The sequence below is a fragment of the Rattus norvegicus genome, chromosome 2, assembly GCF_021556685.1.
Source record: "Rattus norvegicus strain SHRSP/BbbUtx chromosome 2, alternate assembly SHRSP_T2T, whole genome shotgun sequence".
Lineage (NCBI taxonomy): Eukaryota > Metazoa > Chordata > Mammalia > Rodentia > Muridae > Rattus > Rattus norvegicus.
Window position 1 is genome coordinate 174,572,227 of NC_141535.1, and position 12,218 is coordinate 174,584,444.

Below are 12,218 nucleotides of genomic sequence, written 5' to 3' on the forward strand. Positions count from 1 at the left end.
TATGCAGACCAAATTTTCCTAGAACTTGAGATTATCTTGCTTGTCACCCAAGTACTGGGTTTACAGTTGTGTGCCACCAAATGCTATTCATTTTAACAGTTTTAAATGTATCGACCAGAGACATCATCTACTCTCACAACACTTTAACACTTTTGACGACTGATGGACATTAAAGTTGTTTCAGATTCTCATAGGATGAACGCAGTGTCCATTGAACATCTTCACACTTGCACTCTCCTGTGAGATCACCTGAGGAGCACATTTGGAAATCGGGGATGACACACTGTTACTAAAAGCTCTTAAATTTCTCTCCAGTAAATCCATACAAAGCCACATGCCTCCCATCAATATAAGAGGGGATCCATGTGCGGGGAAAAGATATGGTCAACTTGTTTTTAAGTTGGTTCAGTTGATCATCTGTGCATCAAATCAGTTACTAATGTTTAGCATACTAGTTTCTGCACTTAATCTTTGCCTTTGCTGGGGGCGTACTGGGTTTTCTCAGGAGGCAGCAGGAACTCTTCCCAAAGAGCAGGGAGTGTCACATGCTGTTTATTACCCAGAGCTGTCCATTTATACTTGGAGGCAGCGGCTTGATTTCCCCTAGCCACAGGATTTTCCAACGTTTGATGTCCATTACAGAAGCTTGAACGAGAAGAAGGACAGCATCTAAGAGTTTAAGAGTTTTCTGTGAATGTTTAATGATGGCTTCAGTGGTATTTAAAAGGCCACTTTCCCTCCAGAGATTTGCATGGGGTCTGGGGTCATGCCCCACCTTTTATGTCTGAGAGAGCTGCTGCAAAGAAATGTGGATTTTCTCAAAATACCTGTGGCTGCATGTAGAATTAGGAAGGCATATGTAGAATCCTTACAGACATCGACTTCCTCTTACTCAGATAATTCAAGGGTTTTAGTGAAAGCAAAGAGCAGGATAAAGTGGGCACTAGAATTTTGGAGGAGAGGCCCCAAGGCAGGATGCCCAAACGCATAAACAAAACAGTGTAAGCACGTATCTAATCCCGTCCTTGAAAGAGCTCCTGCAGTTTACAATATTAAATCTGGAGTCTTTGAAGGCTGAATATTTCAGTCATGATGGGCTGCTCAACTAGCCACTAGGAAGGCCTCTTCACATGAGCGGAGGGGTCCCCCTCTTCTTGGACATATGTGGAGGATTTAAATTTTGATAGGCATTAAGAATTCCTCCAGGACCTTCCAACATGAGGGCTTGGTGTTTAAGCAATGGTGATTTGATATCCACAGATTCTCCACAGAGTTGAAAATACTTCCTATATCATGTAGGGTATGAACCATTAGAGAATATTCAAAGGGAAGCCTTTGAGTTTACAGAATCAAAAGTCCCATGGCTGCCACTGCCCAGAGTGACTCCTTTGCTACCTGGTCTAAGTCTTACTTAAGTAGCCCATTGGGTGAGCAGTTAAGCCTACTAATTATGTAATCATACTCAAAGCTACCCCCTTTCTTTCTGCCACATACACAGCAAACTTGGACTGAGTGCACAGTCCCAAAGCAAGAGCCTGACTCCCTTTCTGTTCTGAAAAGCATGGGGAGAGTCAAGGGTCCACATCCCTATTTGAATGTCCCTGAGTTTAAGTTTATTCGCCCTTCTAAAGAGGCCTAACAAGTTCAGCATATCCAAGAATCCAAATTCTACAATATCCAGTAACTCCCAGGAAGACTCTTAGCTCTTTCAAAGTGTAATGGAGAAGGGAATTTAAAATACATTATGGTATTTGTGGTCATTATGGTCACAAGGCTCAGGTGCCCTTTGTTAAAGTTAGACCCAAGAAGGTGACTTGAGTTTGCAGAGATTGGTCTTGAGATATTTTTCTTCTTCTCCCCCAAGAGATCCCAAAGAAACTCTGTAGCCTGGAATATTACTCTCTCGGAGTGCCCACAGAAGAGAAGTTTATACATATCAGAGCAGCATGACTTGGGTTGTGTCCAGTCTATTAAGCCCTGAGAGAGAGAGAGAGCTTCTGCAAACAAGTATGGGATCTTGTTGTTTTAAAAATAGAAAAAAAACCACTCTTTTTATCCCCCACTAAGTCCGTCACCGCAGTGCCCAAGATATCTGGTAGATATCTTCTCAGTCTGCAGAGAGTCTCACCCGCTTTGCTCCATCCCATATCACACTGCTGAAGGCTGCTCTCTGAGCCTGGCAGCCATCTCTCTACCTATCTAGTCCTCAAGGCAGGTTTCCATGCCAGAAACACACATCCCAACTCCGTGGAGGCCCAGACCAGCCACTGCACACTTTCTTACACTTAAATTGCTACATGAAAAAACACACAAAACAATAACTTTGATCCAATTGATAAGATATAATTGCCCACCTAAACATACAAAGCCCAATACACATGCATCCCTTAACAACATTTATAACAACCTGTAAAGGTGCAGCATGGAATCTTAACGTCAGCTGCCATGTGGCCTCCACCACGGCTTCTCTCCTTCCTCTCCTCTTCCGTTCCCATCTTCTCCTCTCCCTTCAAACTTTTCTCCTGCCTATCCTTCCTTCTCATCCAATGACAGGCCTCATTCTATCTTGTACCTGCCTCACCTTTGACATCATCCCATAGGATCTCCTAAAATCACCGTGGTAGAATGCTCCAGGGGACTGTATAGTGGCTGAATAAGAACGGCCCCATAATTCATGTATTCGAATGCTTAGTCTCCAGAGAGTGAAACTCTTCAATAGGAATGGAAGGATTACAAGATGTGGCCAGGCCTGGTTCTCTTTCTCTCAGTCTGTGAATCAGGATGTAGCTCTCAGCTTCTGCTTCAATGCCACCCATGCTACCATGTACCCACCATGATGATAATGGACTGAACTTCTAAAACTGTAGGCAAGCCCCAGTTCAGTGTTTTCTTTTATAAGAGTTGCCTTGGCCATGGTGTCTTTCACAGCAATAGAACAGTGACAGAGACACTGTAGGGTTCATTTTTGGTTTCACCAAGGGTGAATAACAATACAATATCTCTTGAGAAGGAGAGAAAGGGGTCTCTTGTGGGCTTAGATGGATGCTGGAGAGAGAGGGGCTCTTTATAGAGAATTGAAGGTTCTTCAGGGGCAGTGTTCCCAATGGAGGCCTGCTCAGGAGGGCAGATAATTTCTTATAAAAGTACGGCCCCTGCCAAAGTTTCCTCCGTACACCAGCTTTATCTGATATTAACACGTAATAAGTGAGACTCATCATACACAACTGAATCAATTTGGTCCTTCCTGCCCATAGAATAAATCTGAGGAATGGTGTTATAGTCAAGGCTGCTCTCTCGTGAGCAGGTTATATCTGAATTGAACAGGATGTGAAGCCTCTTTTCTTGAGTCTCTAGGTTCTAATGTATCTTAGGATAGTGGGTAGAAATCTTGAGTGAAATGTCCCCATCTGTAAACAAAAACAAAATGCGAGAGTGTGGTGGAAGGTAGCCCAATCCTGTTCCACACTCTCAGTCCTCTGCATAAAGGGTCACCTCCAATCTAGAAGGGGGAGAGTTGACAGGTTCTGGTATGTTCCCCTGGGATTAGTTTCCCTTGTCCTGTGCATACCCATTGCTCACTGTCCCAGATCTTGCTGCTTCCATTTGTATCCAAGATATCTCTGGTATCTTTGTTTCCCAAAGCAAAGTGATCCCTCTGTAGATTTCTGCACAGATGGCTGTATAAAAGCCATCAGGGCTAGCCTCTCACAATAGGGAGCTTTCTTTATATTCCCTGGCTCTGGCAGGACATGACTCAGTGTGACTCTTTGGCTTAGAAAGGCCAATGTGTGAGGCTAGAGGGGGTTGGGCCCCAATGGACCTCAAAGAGTAAATAAAGATTGCTGCTTAGCACAACGTTGCTCCCATTGATAAGCCTGGAAGCCTTCTTACTGTAAAGTAGTGTTAACGAGGGGACATTCTAGGCCAACCAGCTCTAAAGTTCCCCATTTTCCTGCCAGCATGTTAAGCCAAAAGTTAGTTGGTGAGGGAACAAAAGAAGAGAGAGGACTTAAGAGGGTATAAACAAATAAAACAAATATGGTTATTATTTATAACCATATATCTCTAAAGAAAACTGCCCAGACTGATGAGGGAACTTGGGCTTTCCCATTCATCTTCCCCAGAAAAGGGCCTAACAGGGAAATACCCAGCTACATATAAAGCAAGCTTATGAGAATGATAGAAGGAAAAAATGATAGCATATTTTCAATGGTATCTTTAAAGTGAGGCTTAAGCATACATTCAATAGTATCTTTAAAGTGAGACTTATTTGGAATGATATAATTCAAGTTCTGAAAGGAAACAGTTGCTAACCCACACTATTTTACTCAACAAAATTATCTATCATAATTGAGGAGAAACTAACTTTTTAACCATGAAAAGAGCAGGCTAAGATAATTGAAGATCACTAAACTAGCTTCACAGAGAATGAGAGGAATTCTTCAAACAAAAGAGAAAAAAATGCATCCAAGAGAGTAGAAAAAAATGGAATATGTCAGAGCAATAGTTAACTAAATGAGGATTGGGGAAGCAAACACCAAACACTACAAACTCAGTAAACAATAGAAATGAACAGGCTTCTCAGTAATAACTGTAAATATGAGTAATCTAGATTCTCTAATTAAAAGACACAGACTACTGCACACAATGAACAATAGGAATGAGCAGGCTTCTCAATAATAACTGTGATTGTGAATAATCTCGATTCTCAAGTTAAAAGACACAGACTACTACACACTACATCTAGAAACAGGATCCATTTAATTGTTATCATCAAAATGAGATACCACCTTAGGGTAAAATGATGAAAAAGTTTATTTCAGAGAAATGAAACAAGCAGGTTCTACAATTCTACAATTGGATAGATTCCAAACCAAAGCTAGTCAGACAAGATTAAAAACAACAGCAAAATCCTTTATACTGACTAAAGGAACAACCCGTCAATGAGACATTAAAATTCTTTTGTTTTTTTGTTTAGTTGTTTAATTTGGGGGATGTTACTGTTGCTGTTGTTATTGTTGCTGTTGTTGTTGTTGCTGTTGTTATTGTTGCTGTTGTTGCTTGGTTGGTTGGTTTGAGATAGTGTTTCTCTATGTAGCCCTGGCTGCCCTGGAACTCTCTTTGCAGACCAGGTTAGCCTCAAAGTCACAGAGTTCTTCCTGCCTCTGCCTCTGCCTCTGCCTCTGCCTTCTGGCCTCTGACCTCTGGCCTCTGCCTCTGCCTCTGCCTTCTGGCCTCTGACCTCTGGCCTCTGCCTCTGCCTCTGCCTCTGCCTCTGCCTTCTGGCCTCTGACCTCTGGCCTCTGCCTCTGCCTCTGCCTCTGCCTCTGCCTCTGCCTCTGGCCTCTGGCCTCTGGCCTCTGCCTCTGGCCTCTGGCCTCTGCCCTCTGGTCTCTGGCCTCTGCCTCTGCCTCTGCCCTCTGGCCTCTGGCCTCTGGCCTCTGCCTCTGCCTCTGCCTCTCTGCCTCTGCCTCTCTGCCTCTGCCTCTGCCTGAGTGCTATGATTTAAGGTGAGCAACACCACACCCAGCAGAGACATTAACATTTTAAACATACACACTGCCACGGCACATGGAAGTCTTACCATTCCTCTAAGCCTGACCTTGAGGAAAAGGTTTTGCCATTTTCCCACAAGGCTGGATCTTTGACATGGTCATCTCATATCAACAACACACATTTATTCAGGATTCCACACACTTGCAGATTCTTACGGTCCCCTCAATACACACCACCTTTAGGAGCATCGATTTTCATCAAATTACTATTAGTAGATGTCTAGATTAATGTTAACACAGTAATAACGGATGATTTCAATATACTCTCACCAATAGACCAATCATCCCAACAGGAAAAGAAAAAAGCAGCCTATTCCATGGCGTCCTGGGTTGAAAGGAACCCGGACATCTACATACAGAGCATTCCATCAAGACACTGAAGAATACACATTTTTCTCAGTATGCCATGAAGTTTTCTCTAAAACATATCATAGAATAGAATGCAAAGTACGTCTCAAAAACTTATAAAATTTGAATTAACTTCTCTTCTATCTTGCCACCATGGAATAAAACTAGAAATCAATAGTAAGAGAAACTACAGGAATCACAAAACTTTATGGAGATTAAACAACCAACTGTTAGAAAAAAAATAGGTCACTGAAGAAATCAAGAAGGAATTTTTAAAATTCCAAGAGTGAGATAAAGATTCACTGAACGATACACCAAAACTTATGGGATGCAATGAAAGCAGTTCAAAGGGAGACGTTAGGGACTTGGAACATTTAGAGTAAGCCAGACTCCCATAGTGTATGAAAAGAAGCACTTAAGATGAGAGAAGAAATGAATGAAATGGAATTACAGATGAAGCGGGAGAGATTATCACAGTTCCAATGAAATTCAAAAAATCATAACATAGCTTGGAAACTTATAATCTCATAACTTGAAAATGTGAAAATAAATGAACATATTTCTAAACACGTAAGGCCTATGAAAGTTAAGCTAAGACGACACAAATCATTTTACAGAAGCTACTACAACTGACGAGGCCGAGTGGTCACAACACCACACCACGCTAAAAACTCCAAGTCCAGACGGCATACTGAGGGCTGTACCAGAACTTTAAAGACTGAACATCCATCTTTATCAAATTATTCCATAAAACACAAAAGAAATATGTAAATTCCACTTACAAAGCCCACATTATTCTGATAACAAAACCAGATAAGCATACACACACACACACACACACACACACACACACACTACACACCAATCTCACTATGAACAAAAGCATTTTTAAAAATCACAATAAAATGTTATTTTTAATTCAAGAACAGATAAGTGGTGAAATTCACCATGATTAAATTGGTTTCACTCCAGAAACTCAGGTGATTTAACATTCACAAATCAATACATGTAATAAATCACACAGATTAGCTAAAGGACAGAAATCTCTTTCCATTGTTCCTTTATGATAGAAACTCTGACTAGATTAGGTATGTGAGGAACTTACCTCAATATAATAAGTGCTATATATGACAAGCCTGTTCCCAACACCATGAAAGACGGAGAAACTCTCAGTTGTCACTAAGATCAGGAACAAGGTAAGGATGACCGTTCTTCACTCTATTCAACACAACAGTTGATGTCTTAGCTACAGCAGTGAGACAAATGAGGAAAATAAGATGTAAACAGGAAAGAAGTTTAAAATATACTTATTTGAAGGTGATAGGATTCTATATATAAAGAATAGAGCCTAAAGCATCAGAAAACTCGTGTGTGTGTGTGTGTGTGTGTGTGTGTGTGTGTGTGTTCAATAATGGTACATACAATAATGCAGTGATCACCTTAAATGGTTTCTAGTTGAATTCTATTACAGGGTCATCTTAACAGAACCAGTATGGTGCTGGCACAAAAACAGGCATGTGCATCAGTGAAATAAAGAGAAGCCAGTTATAAACCCACACAGCTATAGCCACCCATTTCTTAACAAAGATGTCAAAAATACACAGCAAAGAAAATATAATTTCTTTGAGAAATAGTGCTGGAAAAAAAGGGATATCTACACGTAGGAAAACAATCAGTCCCTGTATCTATCTCTATGACTCTAAATGGATCAAAGACCTTGATGTGAGAGCAGAAACACTGAAACTTTAGGGTGTGAAAGGAAGATAGAGACGTAGACAATGGCTTCCTCAGAATTCCAGTTGTGTGAGAAGCAAGACCAACATTTGACAAGTTGGGGTGTGTGTGTGTGTGTGTGTGTGTGTGTGTGTGTGTGTGCGCACGCGTGTGTGTGTGTGTGTGTGTATGTGATGGGGATTGGGGGGCTCATGAAACTTGAAAGCTTCTCTGCAGTACAGGGAATACTCAGATGACTAATAATACATGTCCCAAGAAAAAAGCCTCTGAAATATAAATCCTATTTGTATTCGACAACTGCTCCTTGATCTTAGTGTCCCTCCATTGAAGAGAGCGGACTCTTCCCTCTCCCAGCAGCCACTATGAGAGTAACTGCTTGACTATTCATGCTCATGGGCCTCCTCCCTGCTGGGATTTTGTCTGGCTTGGGGGTCTGGGTGTGCAGGTCTTGTGCAAGCTGTTACAGCCTCTGCAAGTCCATAGGCAACTGCTCTGTGGTGTCTGGAAAATGCAGTTTCCTTAAAAATGTCAACCACCTCTGGCTTTTCCTTTTTCTCTTCTTCGTAGATCCAAGCCTTGGAGCAGGGAGGGGGAGACGGAGATAAGATCCATTTAGGGCTGAGTGCTCCGAAGGTTCTTACTCCCTGCCTGCTGCTTAGTCATAGGTATCTGGGTTAATTATCATCTCCTGCAAGAAGCTTCTCGGATAAGGATTCAGCAATGCACTAACCTAGCAATGTTCCATTTGGGGTCATTTCATAGCGCCATTCACTTAGCAGAATGAGACTATCAGGTTCTTGGCCTCATTAACAGTATCAGGTCTGGCTTCCATCTCAAGGAGTAGACCTTAAACCCACTCAAAAAGTGGTTGGGTACTCCCCTAACATTTGGGTCTAATGAATATAATAACTATTATTTTATAGTATTAAAAATATACTATTATTATCCCCAAGACTGGATATCCTTTTTTAAAAATCTGAACATAAGCTAAGACCTAAACCTCTGGTTCCTTATTCTTGATAGATTTCAGAGTAGAAGTGTTCAGGGTACGGGTGGAGCTAAAGCTCTATGAGCCATCGGGGACTCCACACACCACCAAAGAAACGGACTCACCCACAAAGAAAATGTAGCTACATTCTCTGTCTAGTGGCAGCAGGGCCCAGTTGGTACCAGTTGACTCGAACCCTTTTCAAGTCAATTGTGGAACACTTTACAGCACAAGGTTAGTGTTGGCAATGGGCGTCCACTGACTTGGAGACCGGTGAGAGCCACTGACTCTGACTTTCTTCTTCACTGAATTTTTTCAAAGCTTCTTGATTTCACTTCTTCTTTAAGGGAAGTGCTTTCCACATCTGGCGAGAGAGCCCTTCCTTGGTGCTGAACAGACAGAGCAGCAGCGTCGCAGTGTAGGTGGGCTCGCTCTGGCCCTTACTGGCTTGTCTCTTGGAGAGCATTTTCACTGTGACCACACATTAGTTCCAGTTAGGAAATCTATTCCATCACTGAAATGAAAATGGGGTGTATGTTTCTGAAATCTGTGCCAAAAAGGCTGGTGAGAGTCAGTTCTTCCCAAGGTGCTCTTCCACAATTACCTGACGCTTGTGCCTTTTGGACAGCCATAGATTCATTAGGCCCAGTTCCTATAGGACATAGACGGGACCTGCTGGACCATCTGAAGTGACTCTAGTCTTCAATGTCTCTCAGTAATCGCTTAGTTACTTTTCAGGTGTCATCCCTGTGGTTTGTTCCCTGGATATGAATGCAGGGTGGCATTTGGGATGGCTGGAGCAAGGGGACATCTGAAGCATCAACGGTTTGGGACTCAATCCTATTTGATGCTTTGTGGAACACAACAAATTTTATTGCTCCCCAATTTTATCCTGATCACCAGTTCTACAAAGTGAAGAGACTTTGTGTGGGGAACACTAAGTGCTTCAACCGTTTCAACCATGACTGCCAGGTTCCCCCGGGCCTTTGTTGAGCAGCTCCACGCCCTCGGAGGTGATGGCAGCCATCCCAGAGCAATGGTTCAGAGGCAGGCTCCACTTCATCTCTCCATGTTTATCATGACCTCTGCGGACATTTAGCACAATGTCTTACACATTTCTATCAACGAGTGTGCTCCTGCTTTTGTACAGACAGCTACCAACCTTTGAATGAAAACATCACAACTTTGTATCATCCTCTAAAATCAAAAGCCACATCCCTTAAGGCTGCAAGCCCTTGGTTCCAACTCAGAAGTTAAGTTTAAAAAGTTTTAAAAGCCCAATGTTATCTGTTCCATCTAGAGAATGTCACATGGTGTGACTAAAACCCGAGGTTAAGAGCCAGAGGGTCTGGTCATCCCAATAGCCCTTCCTTGTAAACATCCACTTGTTCATTTGCTAATTTGTTTGTATTTACTGTGCATGTAAACCTTTGTGACGATGTTTGCTTCTCTGAGAGTTTGCTAATTCTAGACTCAGCCAAGTTTCAGGAAGTATAGCCTGAAGACCCAAGCTTGTATCAAGAGGTAAGGCGAGCCTGCTTCATTTCTTTTCTCTCCAATTTTAAAACTCGGAAAGGTCACTTTGCTCATCTCAGTATGAAATGAGTTCAAGCAGAAGTGAAAGGGGGCAGGAAGGACAGACAAGGGAACTGTATGTTTTGCACTGTAAAGACAGGTCTGCACTCCTCACTGTGGAAAGGAGTCAGCTCAGTATACACTGTTAACAGTTTCTTTCACGTGTGTTAGCCCTGCCCCCCAGACCCCACCCCAGAGCCCAGATGGGGCTTGAAGAATGTAAGCTTCAACATCCTTGATAGGCATCGGAACTCAGCTACCCAGAGAGAATATAGCAGGGAGACATGTGAGAGAAGGGCACCGACACCATGGCTCTCAGGTGCAGGGCACGTGACAGGGTGAGACTGAGCTCAGAAAAGGTTCACTGCCCTTGCTTCCCTTCTGCTGGCCACAGATGAAATGCATTTTCCATGTATTTCACAGATGAAGTATTTTTAGGGTGTTAGTCCTCACCTTCTTACAGCACCAGTTCTCTGAACAAAACATAATCTAAAGATTTGATTCCTTCTCTGCCTGTGGAAGAACATGGTGACAGTACAAGGTCTGGCATTTCGGTTGCAAAAGAAAATCCAGTCTGAAGCACTAGTGACCATTTAACACATGTCTTTCACTAATTTACTTATGCAGATTAAAAGTGATGGTTCGATAAGGAAAATTTATCACTTTTGTATACATTTGAATTTCAGTAACATGACTTTTTAAATATTTGAATATAGACAACGGATATTCAGAGCATAATGAATGAAAGTATACACCATAATCCATATCTTTTATTTGATTTTACTGATTTTTACACTCTAGATTTTATTCCCCTCCTGGTCCACCCTCTGACCATCCCACATCCCATACCACCTACCCTCCCCAACACCCCACTCCCGGCTTCTATGAGATGTCCCCACCCCGCCCACCCCACCAGACCTCTAAATTTCCTGGGGCCTCCAGTCTCTTGAGGGTTAGGTACATCTTCTCTGACTGAACCCAGACTGGCAGTCCTCTGCTGTGTATGTGTTGGGGGCCTCATCTCAGTTGGTGTATATTGCCTTGTTGGTGATCCAGTGTCTGAGAGATCTCGGGGAGCCAGGTTAATTGAGACTGCTGGTCCTCCTACTGGGTTGCCTTCCTCCTCAGCTTCCTCCAGCTTTTCCATATTTCAACCAGAGGGGTCAGCAGCTTCTGTTCACTGGTTGGGTGCACATATCTGCATCTGACTCTTTCAGCTGCTTATTGGGTCTTTTGGAGAACAGTCATGATAGGTCCCTCTTTGTGAGTGTCCCATAGTCTCAGTAATGGTGTCAGGTCTTGGAGCCTCTCCCATTGAGCTGGATCCCACTTTGGGCCTGTCACTGGACCTTCTTTTCTTCAAGTTCTTTTCCATTTCCATCCCGCACGTGTCCTTTTGGGTCTGAGTTACCTCACTCAGGATGGTATTTTCTAGTTCCATCCATTTGCCTGCAAAACTCAGGATGTCCTCATTCTTAATAGCTGAGTAGTATTCCATTGTGTAAATGAACCACAGTTTTTGTATCCATTCTTCTGTCATGGGACATCTGGGTTGTTTCCAGCTGCTGGCTATTACAAATAAGGCTGCTATGAACATAGTGGAACATGTGCCCCTGTGGCATGATGGGGCATCGTTTGGGTATATTTCCGAGTGGTATTTCTGGGTCTTTAGGTAGGTCTATCTTGTTCTGAAGGCTTTTGCGGGGGATGATGTCGATCTCCTCGTACACACACTTGTTGGTGTGGAAGTCATTACCCAGGCGCGTGTAGTACTTCTCAATGATGACCTGGGCCACCTTCTTCATGGTCTTGGTGCGAATGCGGCCCATGTTGACGGGTCTCGGTAAAAGAGCCGAACATTTCCTTAGGTGCTTCTCAGCTATCCGAGATTCCTCTGTTGTGAATTCTCGGTTTAATTCTATACCCCATTTTTTGACGGGGCTGTTTGGTTTTTTTGGTGGTTAGCTTCTTGAGTTCTTTATATATTTTGGATATTAACCCTCTATCAGATATAGGAT

The 12,218-nt window shown here is 42.8% G+C and overlaps 1 long non-coding RNA gene across 1 annotated transcript in view; it reads right to left on the bottom strand.

Annotated features, from left to right (window-relative positions):
- LOC108350053 (uncharacterized) overlaps positions 1-12,218 on the bottom strand; it is a 54,090-nt gene that overhangs the window by 6,463 nt on the left and 35,409 nt on the right. The gene's annotated exons all lie outside the window — the stretch shown is intronic.